Source organism: Chrysoperla carnea, chromosome 3, assembly GCF_905475395.1.
Source record: "Chrysoperla carnea chromosome 3, inChrCarn1.1, whole genome shotgun sequence".
NCBI classification, from domain to species: Eukaryota; Metazoa; Arthropoda; class Insecta; order Neuroptera; family Chrysopidae; genus Chrysoperla; species Chrysoperla carnea.
The window spans coordinates 32,515,974-32,534,545 of NC_058339.1; the positions used below are offsets into that span (position 1 = coordinate 32,515,974).

At 28.8% G+C, this 18,572-nt stretch overlaps 1 protein-coding gene across 5 annotated transcripts in view; it reads right to left on the reverse strand.

Annotated features, from left to right (window-relative positions):
- The window catches only part of LOC123296455 (RNA-binding protein Musashi homolog Rbp6), a 1,436,510-nt gene that overhangs the window by 893,780 nt on the left and 524,158 nt on the right, over positions 1–18,572 (reverse strand). The window contains exon 1 of one of the 5 annotated variants that reach the window (XM_044877935.1): positions 2,616–2,665. The exons of the other annotated variants lie outside the window; for them this stretch is intronic. The gene's annotated coding sequence lies outside the window, so the exon portion shown is untranslated. Of the gene's footprint in view, positions 1–2,615; positions 2,666–18,572 lie in introns of those variants that run through there. 5 annotated transcript variants of the gene reach the window in all.

The window sequence follows — 18,572 nt, forward strand, 5'->3', positions numbered from 1 at the left end:
GAAAATAATAATTACAAGAAAAGTTAATGAGATTCAAACGGCTCAAATTTGTGATCAACTTCCTCCAAACAAACAAACGAAAAAATCAAAATTGGTTCATCCATTTAGTAACTAAGAAGACATAAACGAATCTTTCAGAGCGATTTTTGTGTGGAAGGATTTCATAAATTTTTCATTGACGTGTTATTAAGTAGAGTATCTGATTCTTTCGAATACCGAGCAAAAATTTTTATTTTATGTAGAATTTAAACAAAGGCAACCTATGAATCAACCTCTTGTATTGAAATCGAAAGATTGTTGCTATTTATCGTATTCATATAGTCAAACACAAACAATAGTTAGGTTAAAATATTTCGATAGTGTCTAAAATCAACAACCTCAATCGAATTAATGAAGTTATTTCAAAATAAAATACTAATTACTCTAGCATTCATTGAATAAGCTCTAGAAAAATACAAGCAACACAATTAATGAGCTCCACAAATATACAAGGCATACAATTAAAATAGCATTAGGAAAAAAACTCATGAGCATCAGAACTCCTTCACTAAGGTCATATTTATTTCCTCATTGTATATTTCGTTTTATTCCATTTTTATTCGAATGGAATTTTTGTCTTTCAGTTTTTGGAACATATTGAATATTTACATAAAACATAAAGCGGTTCGAAGATAAGCTGGAAGTTTGACAATGATACAAAAAAACAGATCTACCCTCTTACAATCCCTTACCAATTTCTCAAATCAAAAACCGCATTTATAAAATCAATTTACGTTATATGCAACACAAGATTCTAAATTGCAGCTCCTAGAAACAACAAGTGAAACTTTCTAAATTTAAAAAAAAAAAAAGAAGAAGAAAAAACGAAAATGCGGTTTTTCGCTTATAGTTACCTTCAAACTGAACTGATATTCTAAAATTAATCATTTAATTACATTTCAAGAACATAAAAAGTGAAAATCGGATAATCCGTTTAGGAGCTATAATGCTACTGACAGAAAGACACACATACATAGGGGTCAAACTTATAAAATCACTTTTTACGTTGCGGGTTAAAACGGAGCCGCTGGAGAAGCCAGAAAAACAAAATATATTTCCCCAGGGCCTCAAAAATCATGTTCTATGGGCTAAAAATTCAATTAATTCATCCTTTTATTCCCGTTGACCTTCCATACCGTATATAGGTCTATATTTTTGGAGGAAATGTAACAAAAAAAACCAATTCAAGAACATAATAGATGTGACTAAAATTTCATTGATATTAAAAATTCAAATAATGATAGTCAGTTATAATAGCTATAAGGACAAATGCCAACAACTAAAATACAACCTATATACTGTGGCTTTTTTTAGACTATCATCTAGTATTAGATCGTATGATGATGATAGGCGGAGGTGCCTCATTTTGTTGGTATTGTATCGAAAGGGTCTGAACTGCTTATTAGTTCTGACTTGATTCCGAAAAAGTTTCCGAGGTCTCTACGTGCTGAAAAAATGGCTACAGAACTATAAATTTTACTGAACTATAAATAATGTTCTGTTTAATCCAGCTCATTTTCTTCTGTAAGACTTTTATTTACAGACATATTTACGGCAATTGATTTTGAACCCCCGAACTAAAAAAAGGAGTGTTATAAGTTTGGTCGCTCTGTGTGTGTGTATCTGTCTGTCTATCTGTGTTTCTGAGACAAATCTACCAATATCTAACGGTCCACATTCATCGTCTCTTGTACCATAAATAACTGAATTATATGGTTTGTATATTTATATATAGATAAAAATAAAACACATTTTTATGAGAATAATGTGAGACAAAGAAAGACTTCAACTGACTAAGTTAGTTTAACAATTTACTATTTGTGCATTTAAATAAATATTCAACATGACATCGTCAAACATTTCTTTATTGTGTACAGTTATCGTGAATCAAATGATATCAATATGATATTGGGAGAAAATTGGTATCCCAACCATTTTTTCAGGCTTCGAACTGATTTATTAAAATTTAAGTACCTACTCCTACTAATTTACTTATCTCTTCTCTTCCACCAAAATATGAAATGTTACTTAAATAGTTCCTACTGTGATTATAACGTTTTTATCATCGGGATTTCAGAATTGGATGAAAAGTGAGTTCCGAAGTGTGTTCATTATTGGTTAAGCTTGTACTGCCATCTCAAATGTCATGTTATTATTGATGTCAATTGAAAATACAATAATTAAGAACATAAAAACACCTTTGGACAGTATTGACATCCAAATTGCCAATTCCTGTGGGTATGCCACTAACAATTCAAAGAATACGTGAAATATTTTCTCCACGCCTACTGTATTTTATAGTAAAGGAGTCAATGCCCTCACAAGAGGTTTATAATTTGTAATAAAAGAGTAATACCCTCACTTTTTAATCCATAAGTTTGGAAATATTTTTAATCAATCAAAGGATGTTGGTTAGTTATTAGAGATCAAGAGATAAGTGAAGTGGAAATTATATTGGGTTTAGCAGTCCATCAAAAAAGCACAAAATTTTTGTCGATCTCCTTCAATAATTGTCGATAATTTTATAATTTTGTCACATTTATGTCAAAAAATATATTTTTCTACAAATACATTACCGATTTTTTGTATATTTAGGAGTATTGGAGAGTGTTATTTTACCTGTAACAAAAAAAAATTGTTAAAATTTCACACAGGTACAATACAATTTTTTTGGTAAGGATTTAAATAAAAACAAATTTGATGATGATTTGACTTAGAATCGAAACTAAATTGTGACCGAAGGATGTATAGATCAAGTTACTTTTTGGGTATTCAAATACCGTTTATTAAAAATACTCCTTTTTTTAAAAATAGATTGTGATACGAATTTTTATTCCGCATGGTATCGGAAATTTCACAGGATTAGAGGTTCGTAGGACATTACACATAATAAAAGATTCGACATTTACAATTTAAAATCGATGCTCAACTGTACACACAAAATGTACGTGTACGATTCCTGTATAAAACTTATTATCTGCCAACTGTCTGTAAAACACTATTTCCGTATTTACTTGATTTTTCTTAGACTAACTATTAGACTTATTATACAGGTCACCTAACAACAGTAGGTACATAATAATAGACAATGAGAGTTACACTTACAATAAATTATACATAGCTATTATTAACAATCATGTATAAAGTGGCTGTACCAAGCTCAAAAATCGAAATTAAATGTCTAATGATGTCCTAAAACTTTTGAAATTTGTTCTATATTTAAAAACGCTTATTAATGTAAGTTTTCTATTGTTCGTACATTTCAACGTAAATTGAATCCTTGTTAGTTTTATGCTACCCTTCTAAATGGACAAACAAAAACAAAAAACTCAAATAAAAGCTTAGCTACCTTTAGCAAACTTTTTGAAGATTGGCGTGTTTGGCGGAAGTTGAAAAGAAAAAGCAAATCAAATTGTTAAAATTATTATTTTGGGTTTGTTTCAGTTTTATTTTTATCTTCAGGATCTAGAAAACACAACATAAAGGTTTGGTCGAGAGTATAAAAACAATACCAATCGGAATGGCTTTGTTTAGCTCAAAACACCATTTTATATGAAAATATATTTTATAATAAAAAAGCCACCATTTTCATTATCAAGCTCAATGTTTCAAAAGTTTTAACCCAGTGTAACTTATTTTGCATAATATCGAATCAATTCAAACTATATCACAGCTACCAACTCACCATTCTGAACAAATCAACCATACGCGATTATGCCTTCTTATACCATTTACGGCGCTATAATGACAACTGATAATAGACATTCATTAAATTTGTTATAGCGAAGCGAATTTCGATTTGGCAAAATGAAATTAAAATCTTTTATTATAAAACTAAATAATATTATTATATTTAATAAAAAATTTAAAGAAGCCTGAAATCATAGCTCCTAAAAGCGGAACAACTGATTTTGATTTTTTGTTTTTTTTGTTTTTGTTTGGAAGGTAATTCCATCAAGAGATTTCTTAGCTATGTTTTAAGAAAATTCGTAAGCTAAAAATAATATTTGGACGATTATAGCGATGAAAAATGGTTTAGAAAATTATAAAATCAGCTATTTTAGTCGCTTTTCCGTGAATAAGTACGTAATGTTAGACGTATTTCATGTCTACTTAATTTAAATTAGAAAATAATTATCTGAAATCCAACCGTCTTGAAGTTGCCAGCTTTAATACCACTACTTTATATATCTCCGTGTATAATGAAATTTTTCTATTTAACCTGAAATTCAAAACTGGTCTCTACAAAGATCATATCCTTCACGGCTTGATACATTTCAACATTAGTCTCATAAATTTACAAATATGATCCATAATTCAATTGCAAATTAGGTTATTATTCTTGTATTATGGCCCATGCTTTTAAACGAATACATTAATATGTGTGTGTGTGTGTGTTAATGTATGTTAAAGAACAATAAATTCATGAATTCATTGAATAAATCTAACATTCATAATATTAAAATCATTCAAAATATTTATACAATGCGTATGATCTATCTGTTCTGCTTTGTACATTACACGTATGTGTTATTATTATTATATTTAAACAATATAATGAAAACATGAAAACATGTCGGTCACATATTATTTTAAATGTATATGTGACTGTGTATGTGTATTTAATATTTTATATTATAATCCATTGATCTGGTCAAAATTCAGTAACAGGCTTTTGTGCACTAAGAATAAATCGGTTGGATAAAAGTTTCCAATGATTAATCATGATATTTAGATAACAAACACAAAAGTAATTTTTATAAAATATAAGGATTATTATTATTATTTTTAAATAAATTATATAAAATTATACATCCGGTCACGTGACAGTAAACACCAATCAAATGTACTTTGAAGGTACTACGTCACGCTATATGAAAGAATATATAAGTTTACAAATACAAAAACATGTAATTTGCAAATACCTGTATACTTGCATATACAAAAATGAATGTTTATCACGGTTTGATGTTATTCAAGACGCCATGACACTCTGAACTGTTTTAGAAGTAAATTTGAATTGGTTTTTTAAAATCCAAAATACATCGGGAAAAAGGTTTTTTTTTTTTGGTATAAATCAGGTACTAATGTAACGTAATAAACCTATTTTGCAAATTTAGGGTAAAAGCCTATTATTTTTGTTCGCACAGTAAAAGTTTTATAAATACACAAAATCATTCTACGAATCTGTCCATAGTTTCTGAACTATTGTCTTATAGCTCGACCACTGCGAATATAACAAATAAGGAAGCTTTTGCCTGTTGCAGATTTTTGACCCCATGACAAACAAATATCCAAAAGCTGAAATTTACAGTACATAATAAAAAGAAATTCATTAACTTGTAGCAAACTCGTCACTGAACAAATTTTTGGTCCTTTTTTATATTGGATATGGATAATTCAAGCATTTTTTAATCAATAACAACTTTTTAATATAAGTGTTAATCGATCATCAGTTATGAATAGAGTGGGATTTTCATTAAGCTTGAAAATCTAAATCAAGTTTAATGTCTGCGTAAGAGGTGCGCCTTTACACCCAACATCATTTTTTTGCTTGAAGCATTTTTATCGATAAAACTTATTTTTCGAGTTTCAACTGTCAACTTAAAAAACACACCTTATATATTTGTTTTCGTTTGTCCGTGAATACGATACGTCAAAAAAAAAAATTGAAATAGGAGGAAACTTTTTTAGGAGTTTCCCAAAAAAGTAAATACAACGCTATGAACTTTTTTATAGCGTTTTTTAGACCTAAAAAGTAGCGTAGAGTTCATGAACGAGATCTTAATCTCTTTCTTGTCTCTTACTTTTTTAGAAATTGGATTCAAAGTTCAAATACAAAAATAGTCAAAAAAAGTGAACTTCGAAAGAAAACTCTTTGGGAAATAATATATGGTGAAAGTTCAGACATTGATTGATACACAAGCATATGCAGCGTATTTTTAACACTTAACTCAGTTTGATATTATCTTCACTTGTTTAAGAAAAAACTATCACAGAATATAACTATATTTTTGAAACATAAAACCCAAGTACATTTTACTTTTTCTAGTAAAAAGATAAGCGATTAACTGCTAAAATAATCTGTGTGTAAAAAAATTTATGAATTAAATATTCAAAACAAACATTCCTCTTTCTTTTAACACTCATAAAAAAAATTCTTCGTTCGACCGTAGAGATTACTTTTCAAAACACTATAACACAGACTCTATTTTATGACCATAAAACCAGAAGAGACAGAAAAAAATTTCTAAATGGTAGAATTAACTAACTATACGACATGTATATATCGTAAGATATGTAAGTAAGTACTTAGAAACGATAAAGTATTCAGAAACTTTACATGTAGACATTTAGATAATCTTTGTGGGTATTTTATATGTACATTTAAAGCGCAAGAGGGGGTTGGATGTGTGTATGTACTACCATCGTTTTGGCTTTTTACCTCTCAAAAAAAACTCAAAGAAACAGAGAGTAGAAGAATCATATCTAGTATAACACAATATCCATATAGTCTGAAAGTTACAATTTTTATATTGGTTCTTAAAAACATTCGTAACAGCTTTTTAAATGTGCAAAATATTAAAAAACTACAAGCTCTCCAAATTAATGTGATATAATCGTTTTTTAATTTTTTATTCCGGAATTATTCTTGAAGTGTTTATAGACTTTCTGTGTAAAATACAGGTTGTAATCGGACGAAACATTATCTTCCTATCCAAAACCCAAATTTGTTTTTCCTTGAATTTTGGTCGAACTGTATGTTCGAACAATTATCAATATTTTTAAGAGCTTTGTTGAATAAACTGTTTGAAATGACTGGAATCATATTTAAGTCCATCTATCTAACTAACTTTTAACCGTTGTGTTTTGTGTGATGCATGTTCTATCTCCTCCCAACTCAAACGAAAGTATCATAACTCAGTTTTCTAAAGTTTTCCTCCTCTTTAAAATTATTTACTTGGTATATAATGCTTTTAAGGGTATGAACGTAAACTCGTTGCTTTTAGGATGCGTTTTTTACTTATTAAATAATGATAATTATAACATTCATATAAAGTTTTCAGATACTCTCTCTTCCTGATTTAAGAAAGTTTAGATTTGTTGAACGAACGTCAGTTTTATTGTGATGTTTAAGGGTTCTACTCGTTAACTTTTGTTTTAAGTTGACTCCAGAGACTATATAAATACAATTAGAAATTATTATTTTTTTCGATTAATTTAAATGCTAAAAAGTTTCCTGTAATCATGTATTCAATTTAGCCAGAATAATTTGTAGGGAATCTTCAGAAAAACTGTTTTATAAAATCTTTCATAAAAAAATCTTGATAGATTTTCATTCATGAAATCACTACGTTTGAATGGACTAAACAATGATTTTTACGCATTTTCTGAACACAGAGCATACAAAAGGTGTATAGAGAAGAGATTCAGCAAAAGCTTCCGATTTGGGAACCAGTAAAACCAAATACGAAAGAAAAGACATATTTCCGAAGGACTAATATATACCAGTTGCTTGAAGAGAACGATGGCAAAAACAAGCATAACGATCATTTACTTAGAAATTTGCTGCAGAGATTTTAGAAGGATAAGGAAACATTTGCATGGCAACAAAATAAATGTTATTATATTGATGCTCGGGCTCCATATATTTCATATATGCTGTTCTGTATTTCATAAGAGAAGAGTTGTCAAGAGACGTGGATTAAAATTTTTGTACCGGGACAAATCGATGTCATGAATTTATTCTTATAAAATTTTTGTTTAGACTATGGGTAGAAGATTTGTGTTAACGTATGTACAACATGCGTGCTTGAACAGTTCTAACATTTCCTAGAAATAGATGAGAAAAGAAATCGAATATAAAAAATATTAAAAAACGTATTCTAGAAATAATGTAAAAAATAATACCTAATGTTAACACAGATTATCCACCATACATAATGGACGTTTTCTCTCTAAAATAAATATACATATAACCAATGCATTTACTCAGAAAATGGTATACTATTTTTCTTTCAAACTACACTAAAAGTAAAAAATAACACAATATAATTTTCCAAACAATAACATATAACTTTTAAATGTGCAACATATGCATATTACATATAAACGAAAATAGAGTAGAAAATATATAATATTGATGTGAAAACTTTGGGAAAATTTTAGGCTAGGAATTATACATATATATACACACAGAACAAAATGGAAGAGTTAATGTTTAGTGGTATTTTAATATCGTGTATGTACAAGGAATAACAAAAATAATGTCATTGTGCTTGTAGCTTTTAACCACCAGACTCTAACAATCAAGCATGGAAACAAATTTTCTTGATTTTATAGCATTCATCATAATACAGGTAAATTTTTTTAACCATAGAAATAATAGATGATACATATTTCCTTTTAAGGTAGGTAGGTAGTCGCCCAGACTCAGAAGTTTTTCTAGAAAAGCGAAATGTTCAAAAGTATGGATAAAAGAATTTTCGCTCGAACACAATGGTTTAATTAGATGTTGAAGTTGAGTAAAATAAAAACGAACATTTTTGACACGCTACATCGTCTTATTTAAATTAATATTTATATGTATCGTAGGAAAAATGCATGCTTTATAGCCCTAGTTGAAAATTCATAAATGATGGTAGATAATTTGAAAATCCATATGAATTTAGAAGTTTAAATTTGTTTATTCGCAACGCCAAGAAACTATAAGGGACACTTTAACAACAGCTGAAGAAGGTATTAACATCTATTAATAAACAACCAAAAAACTATAGGACTTTATTTATTTTATATTCAGTTTTTTGGAGTCACGAATAAAGCAATGGGAACTATAGATTAGTTTTATAGATTATTTCTTGGGAATATTTGGAACCGTTTTTTGTTTTTAATAATTTACAACTGAAGTGGCTGTTTCCTTACAAATTTCATTATGGGGGACAAGTAAAGTAATTGGAAAAACTAAATATAGTACAACAAATATGATAAGCACTCTGCAAGGTAACGAACTCAAATTAATTCGATAACTACTAAAGTCTGTCAAATTGTTTGTCAAAACATCGTTTTTTCATTATTTTTTTTGGTATATGATATTTCTTTCTAAATTCTCAGATGAATACAAAAAATTACCTTTGAGATATCTACAACTTCTGTTAACTTTCTAATTAAATGTTCAACACACATTTTTTTACATCAAATACTTATCTCAGCGCACCCTAACACACCTCTAACAAATAAAATTTGTTTGCCAACCTATTATACACATCTTTTTAGCTCTCTATTATTATTTGTAACATGCAGTATTTGGTTTATACCCAGTAAGTAAGTTATATAATAATAATGATATACATATAATATTTGCCACACTACAGTTATATAAGTTACTGTAATATAATTGCGATAACATAACGTTAGTTTTAATATATGTTTCGTTAAGAGTCATACACATATAATACGTATATGTATGGATCATGTATGAATAGTATTCGTTGAGTAAGCTGTGGTACCTTGGATGACTTGGATAACTATTCTAAGATCAGTATACCTAAGATCATTCATTAGTTTAGTGACAAGTGATAAATAGATATAAAATAGAAATAAAATCTTCCAGTATAAACTATAACATATATTATTAAGTAGATAAAACTGAAATAGATGCATATTCTTTTACCTCGAATCTAATGTTTTAAAGCTTAACATGCATAGGTTAGCAAAGTGCAATAAAGAAAAAGAAATCGTTTGAATTTAACTTGCGGTGGTGATTATAGGCACATTAGGATGTGACTTATGATGGTATGTTATGGCCTTGTATTACAAATTAACAAAATTTCACAACTACTTTTATGGTAGTATATATGGATTTAATGTGCTTATAAGCAGATACTATTTTAAAAAATATACATATAAATGATTCCAGATAGATTAGATTCGATTTGATTCAAGAGTAAGCCTTGGAAGATTTTTTTACAGCAATTTTTTACAGGTTTAATTAACTTTAGAAACTCTGGCCGACACTTTATTATCAGTCCTTTCCAGGTGATTGTGTCGTGTTAAGCGAGTCTTTCATATTAAAACATATGCAGTTTCTGCTGCATTCAGGTGCTGCAATATTGAGGCGGATTAACTAAGGCTGACATAGATGTTCATTATTGGTCACTCGTGGTATACTCTTGAACCTACTCCAATTCCATATGCGTCCGTATACGAGATATTATCTTGACTGTCAAAGGGAACTACTTTGTCATCCCATTTTTTACTACAAGTGATGTGTAGAATGCATATGGCGAAAGCAACTATTCCTAATAGGATCGTTTTCCATCTATGAAAAGGTGAATCAACCAACAATACTGCAATGGGCTAGTCTTTGTAATTTAGACAGTTCCGCAATTTAAATGTTTTTTGCGTGGTTTTGATCTACCACTCAACCATCGTAATTGACACTCAAGTCCTTCCTGAGAATGGGGGACATGTCTGCTGGGCTACTAAATTTTTCAGTGTTATGAATCCAGGTTCAACAATCTCCTGTATGCATGCTTGTATATATTGTATATGTATAAAAGATTAGACAGACTATTATATAGTTGTACAGCTTTGTGGGGATAATTACATTGAGGTCATATATGCCTACTTTATCTTTGTATGTTTGTATGTTTGTGTCTGTATATAAAATCCATTGTATAAAATTTTGCAAACAGGATGATTTTCTGTTTTACAAATCCGTAAGATCTATTAAAAATCCTTCGATCTCCAGTTTTATTTTATTACAAGAACGATTACTAGAAGTTTTGGTTTGACTAGTTCAGGTGATGATTGATGTAGGTTCGTTATAAATTTACAAAAATTCAATACGATTCTATTATATTTTACTTTTCTAAATTTAAACAAAGTTCCATCAACGTCTTTGAAAAAAACAAAGTCCCATTTTTGGCGTGGAATACTATAACGTTTATCACAAGAGAAAAAAATTTAAGAGAAAATTATTAAAATCTATCGTTTATCACAAGAAAAAAAAGAAAAAATTAAAGGGGATCACTAGATAAATTTGTTTAAAAAAATGTAATATACTATATATAAGAAGAGGTTGCTGGGCCATCAAAAAGTCTAAAATAAAATATGGCCCCGACTATTAATATCGCTCTGTCAACCATTGGAATTATTTCTTTGTTTTCAGATTTTATTTAACGCAGTTGTTTTCTGATTTTTTAAGTTAAGTATTTATTTTTTTTGAATGGTTAGATTAACTAAAACAATTGCAATTAAATAATAACATACATATACATTAATACGTTTTGTTTAATCAGAGCCCAACGAATTCAGAGATATTTGCAACTTAATGCCAAAAGCCTGAATATGTAAGTGCAAGGTACAGACAAAAAGTAATATCAATAAATCTTGCCGACTGGTACCATTATAGAGTACCTAATCAAAATATTTCTTAAAACTTGAACACAATTATCTAAGCTATTTTTGTGTGGATTCATCCTATACATATTTATTATTATTAGTGTTTGTTAATAATGTTAGCACAACTTAAAAATTTGCAATTCTCTACTTTACTTAATACTGGCGGTACGCCAATAATTCACAAAGTCAGTGTTTTCTAATAATGTGTATGCACAAAATTATGTATATATTACCTACTACTATTTTGTGCGATAGCTTTTTTTAATGACTTGAGATGCATTTTTCACACAACACTTTAATTCATTATGGGAAAAAAAATTATTTCCTTGACCATTTTTATAGTCTCATTCTATTGATCTAGGAAATTGAAGCAAAAAATCGAAATGTATTTCAAAAATCCTGGAGTTCTCTCTCATTTATTATATTTGTTTTCAAACATACAAAGCAGAGCAGCTACTAAATGTTATACGCTGCGAAACAAAAGGTACTTACTTAAGAAATCAATTATCACAAACAATGAATCAGATCGAAAAACACCCAGTAGCTTTTTTACAGAATTTGGTATGGAATTTCAGTTTCTGTTTGATACGATGATTTGAGATACTCTCATAAGAGATTCAGAAGGCACTGGGCTACCATAAGTTCCTTGTGATTTTTAGATAAAACTATATTTATAAAAAAAAATTGTTCGTTAATCAATAGATAATGACTAAATAAATAATAACTATTTAATTAAGTTTTTTTGTAAAAGTAACAAAGAGAATATTTAATTTCTTTTCAATGAAAAAGAAATTAAATATTAAAACTAAAATTCTATTCGCTTAAAAACAATGATGAAATAAGAATTGCTTAAATTTTTCACCCTCACAAAAAGTAAGAAAGGTAACTAAGGGAAACGAGGGTTAATTTTGACAACTGTACCGTTCACACAATAGTTTGTAAATTAGGGATTGTAGTTTTCATGCTCTTATCCAGGAGGGGCTAAGAAATACTGTATTTTTCCAGTTTTGATAACAACGGAATATTTGCCAGGCATACCTTTAATCTTACCTTCAACTATCAAAATCTTAGAAAACGTTGTAAATAGCAATAGTATTTCGGTACACTAAGGAACAAAAGCAAAAAAATAGGATATGGTTTACCGGAGTTCTTTGTACAACGGAGCAAGGTGTTCATTTGAAATATTGCCGAAACTATACATTTTACGACATCAAATGAAAGAAAGAAAAGTTCTGGCGGGCTTTGTTCATCACACCAACATTGAGTGACTAGCAGTGAACCAGTAACCAACAAGAACTGTTTGTTGATTTTAACGGTCAAAAGAAAAAAAAATATATTTAAGAATTTTTGGATTAAAATAATGTAAAATAATCGCAGTTAACGCAAGCGCTTACAAGTTTCAGATCTAACTGATTTCTGCAGCCCTAACTGATTCCAAAAAGAAAATAAAATCAGTCAACATAGTAAAAGTTGAAAGCGTTTTTACGTGTCGTTACCAGCTCGTATACCACGAAACGTTATGAAATTTTGAATGTATTTACATTTCATAAATTTTATGGTAGTGACTCGCCACCAACATACAAAAAAGTGCAATAACAATTGCCATTTAAAATTTATGCAATAATCATTTTTGCGTGATACACTGGCACAACAAAATCAAATAAAATAAACATATATACAAAATGCACACACGAAACTTGAAAATGAATCAAATGATCATGATGATTTAACGTGAAAAACGTTAGGTTTGTATGTAATAAATGCAAATTTACACAAATATATAAAACACACATAAAACTAAAGAAAAACCTAGACGGTTGGTATCAAGATTTATCTATATAGATTATTCTAATAGGTCACCCTAAACAAATGCACCTTTCATTTGAAAATTTAAACTATTTACGATATTGGTAATTTGATTTATGTTTCTACCATTTTATTTTAAACTTTGTATAAATACATAATATTTTTCTACTGAGAACAAAAACAAATGCTTTCACGTCTTCGAGAAAAATTTTCAACCTTAGTTATACAGAAATCAGACGAGAGAAAGTTTTCAAAAAAAAAAAAATAAAATGAAACAAAAGATTTATATAATAAAATAACTCGATGTCTACCGTATAAATAATGGACTCTTCGTCAATAAAAACTTTGGAGAAGATTGTCCACTAACCAGATCCATGCAAAAAAATCTCTAGAACACTAAAAAATTTGCGTTTGAACCATGCACTAAGGAATAGTTATCTGATTACAAAGAAAGTCTGCGCATTATAATGAATTTTTAAATAATAAACTTCAGATTTCTTTTTTTTACTCATTTATGGCTTCTCCTTGCTTTGAGATTTCATCACCTAAAGCGTTTGGTTTCGTAAGACAACGTTCGTTTCATTATTCTATGTTTCGTTGCTCGAGAAGTAGACTGTAAACTAAATCTATAAGTTTGTAAACTTTTTCGAAACTTCGTGCACAGCTAAAAAAAAAGACGTATCAAAAGAGCTGCGTCAGCAAAGCGAATTCCCTCATAGATTGAAAAATAACATATTTTTCTTAAAATCGAATATTGCATTTAATTTTTCAAGAATTTTTATTTTGAAAACTAAGCGTTTAGAAAAAAAATTGCAAGAGCCCTTTTACCATAAAACTGATCAAAAAATACAAAAAAAAAAAAATATATATATATATATATATATATATATATATATATATATATATATATATATATATATATATATATATATATATTTTTGTGCAAATGCAATATTTGATTTTAAGAAAAATATGTTATTTTTCAATCTATGAGGGAATTCGAATATATATATATATATTTAAAATTTTGTAAATTGCGCATTACACACCCCTTTTTTATCGGTCGATTTTTCTCATTAACAAACTTGACCTTTCAAATATCAAAACTCTTCTTCATACCAAATTTTATTCAAATCGGACTTAAATTGTGACAGCTAGAGAGTTTACAGACACACAAGCGTGTGGATATAAATCGCTAATATCATGGTCGTCAAAAGAAGGTATAGTCAGGAAATGGTTTATATGCTTAAACATAATTTTGATCAGGCAATATTTCAAGATCCTGCCAGGCTAATTTCTTATGATATAAGTTACGTTTTTGTTCATCATTAATGTGTTTGAAAATGTATAAATATTTGACTCATGTGGTATTTCTTAATTAATTTCCAAAAGAGGAATCGACTTAAATGAATAATTTCGTGCACAACTTAAATAGCAATCTACTAAATATTTATGTTTAATAAAAAAAAAACTATCATTGAAAAATAGTAAGCATATTACTTATTGAGAGAACCAATTTGTGTTACGTGAATTCTAGGAAAAACTATCAATTCCTTTATTGATCTGATGAATAAATTATATTTCTAGTTTGTACATGCATGCTACCATACCATACCATACCAAACTATGTTCCGTATATAGTACCATACCATTTTACCTATATCATATAAAAACGAAACCATCTTCGAAAAAACGAAAAAAGAAGAAGAAAAAAAATTATATAACAATTCAACTATGAAGAAGACGAAGAAGACGATGGTAGTATAGTAAATACAATATAAACGCGATAAGAATATTGAATGAAGTATAATATTTTATGATTTTATGATTTTCATTTTTCTCCCCCTTATTTTAATATTTTTCTAAACAATTTTATGATATTTAAGTGATATATAACAATAAAATATATATTATTTTTATTACTTTCGAAAAATGTTATAGGTAACAGATTTTCTAACTTCCATTTTCACTATTCTTTCATTCACAAAGTTTCTTGCAATTTTTTATAAGTGAAAACTTCTTTCGCAGTATTCGCCCTATTAGATCAGTTGGTTAAGGCGTTACCAACTCCGTCCGCGGTATGCTTAGGGTAGCGGGTTCGATTCCCAACGTCGCAACAAAATTAATTTAATTAATAGTTGTGATGGGCTGGTGTAGTGCATGGTATAAGCATGAAGGAGGTGCACTCAGCCTCTGAAATTGAGGAGCTGATAAATGAAATTACCAGCGGGAAGGTTGTAAAACACATATATCACAATGGGCTCTATAGCCTAAGTGTGTCCTTCGTGAACAGTCAATATAACCTAACATAACCTTCTTTAGCAGTATTGAGATTATTTATTACAGTAATTACTTTATTACAGTACTTTTTTGGTAAGAGGTAAAAATTCTAGCTGGGTGGCATCATCGTCACCTCAACACTGACATACACACCAAATGACTTACATAAGACGTTGAAAGCGTTAGTTCAAGGCCGATCACTGCAGTTAAGCTTTGGACTCAGTCAGGAGTTGGATTGATGACCGACCGTTTTAGAAAATTGTATGCTGTTGCCTTTTATATTTTTTAACTTTTTAACAAAAATATTAAAATTTCTTTATATACAAGTGAAAACAAGCAATAGACTGAGTTAATTGTTGAAATATCATGTATAAACAGTGTTGACTCTGTCACATTACACATACATACATGTCACACATATACATATAACTGATATTCCCATGTAATACATACTATACAATTTGCGGATAATTTGCGCTCTCACAGGTAAACAGTGATTAAAACTTGTAAATAATTAGAAACTAATTAATATTTATTTTGCAAAGTCCACTTAAAGTCCACTAAAGCTCTCATCAATCAATAAACAGTGATTATTTACAAAAAATGTTTGAAACTAAAGTTGTTAATTTTTTATAAGGAACATTTTTAACATTTTAACTTTTGTTCTATCTATAACGATTTAAAGATGGTTCCTACGGTCCCAAGATCCAATTGACCTATGTTGCTCATTTACGAGCTGGACCTCACTTTTTTCGTCCTAACCACGCTATAAAAATTTCAGCTTGATATCTTTTTTCGTTTTCGAGTTATCGTGATGCAGACGACAGACAGACAGACAACCGGGAATGGATTAATTAGGTGACTTTATTAACACCTATTTTTAAGCGTTACAAACTTGGGACTAATGAAATCTAAACGCAAAAAAAAATCTTTCCTTTAAGATTTCATTTAATAAAAATCTATCGCTTTAAGTGTAATTTCTTATCGGTGTTCTTCAGTTGATACGATAAGAAAACAATAATTGATTTCAACGAAATGCTCACAATATCAAATTATATTTTTGCAGAATAAAATCTGTACTATTTTAACTTTTGAAAATTTTTCTTAGGGTAAGATTTTTTAACTTGTCATTTTCGATAATTAATCTATATTGCCATTTTATTCAAATATAATAAATAATAATCATAGTAAATTGTCAATCGATTCTTAGTGAATTTATAATCAACAATATTTTAAAGGAGTGTTTTATATTACATGTGCCCCTGGTGGTAATTAATTTAAATAAATATTCTAATAAATCTATTTATAATTTTTTATAATATAAAATTTTTAATTGAAATTTGTAATAATTTGTCCATAAAGCATACAATTATTTATAAAAATCAAAATAATTGAGTTAGTTGTGTTAGTTCTGCTTTTGCGATTATTAACTTTACTCATGAAAAGGAATATCTTTATATTTTATTACCTGTTTCTAATTATTTAACGTCTAAATTTGTTTTAGAACAGCTTCGTAAGGAATTTCATTCCTAACGGAGATCCCACGACCGAAATATTTTTTTTAATTATCACAATGTTGTCATTTTCAGTGTGACTTAGTTCTAGCTAATAGTATTTTTATGTTACTCGTCGCTAATTTGGTGACATTTTCGTGAAAGTGACAACTGTTTCTGACGAAATGTGACCACAATTTGAATATGAGCTCAACCTTAACGCCCTGAATCCAATTTGATGTAATTTACTACGAACAACAGCCAAGGGGAAAAACTGGTTACAAAAATGTCTCTAATACGATTACAAAACACAAATGGAAGTACTTGGGTAAACTCAAAACATACAAATAAAAACCTCTCGTAATGAATGAATATTTTAATCGCTTATAAAAAAGATTACGTTTTACATGCAAGATTAAGAAACAAACAACTCGTTTTTGAAAAGGAAAATTAGTATCCGTTACTTTGTGCTGGTTAGCTAGTTATAAAACAACCATTCACCCTTCAAACATCAAATAACAAATATTACATAACAATATGGGGTGAATGGTTGTTTTGTTGCTGTTGGTATATTATTAATATTTTAAATAGTTAGGGCCTTTGGTATATATTGTATAATTGTTGAATGAACAGCATCACATGACCCGGGCATAATGTTGAAAATTATTAAATTTTACACAGGAAATATTCTTCAAATCTTCATTGTAACTAACTTTTTTAGTTTTTTTATTATGCAATTAAAAACATTATTCTTAATTACATAATTATTACTTCAATGATTACAAGCATTTTCATTCTTCTTAAAAATTTTTGTTAAATTTCTTGTCAAAATGTTTGAGTGGAATTTTTTCTTTAAAATATGTTTGTCAAATTCAAATGAAATATGAAATACATTCTACACCTCCTTAGTAACGCGCCTTACTGTTATTAAATAAAATTTGGCCAACTAATCTCCCAATTTTATAATAGGAGCCTAGCATCTCCTAATTTTACAGGAGCTTGTTTTATAAGAGCATGTTTGCTGTTTTTAACACGCATTTATTAGCTTCGTACGTATGTTAGTATGTTTGTATGTTGGTATGTTAGTAAGAAACGGAAACTATGAACATGATTTTGACTCCCTTCAAAACGTCGGATTAACTCGAAATTTGGAATGCTTATCAAGGACCGATGACAATACAACAAGTTTATTAGATTAACCTGATCAAGATTTTCAGGTTTCACGATTTTCATATCTGAAAATGTATACGTTTGTTTGCTCAAACCATATTTATACTGAATTTTTGATAAATAAAGAATTTCATAATATTCGGTCGAGTCGTTTCGAATCGGACGAGAAATTATTTCTTAATCGATATCACAAGATCAAAAAAGGATATCGACTTCGTTGAGGCGTCGATCAAAGAGTATTAACGGCAATACAATTCGAAATGAATTGCATAACATTCCGAATAGGTAAGCCAATATAGATAGCTACATCGGTCTGTTAACCAATCGAATTTAGTATTAGAAGCAAGATAATTTATTTTCAAAATTACGATAATTTAAAAT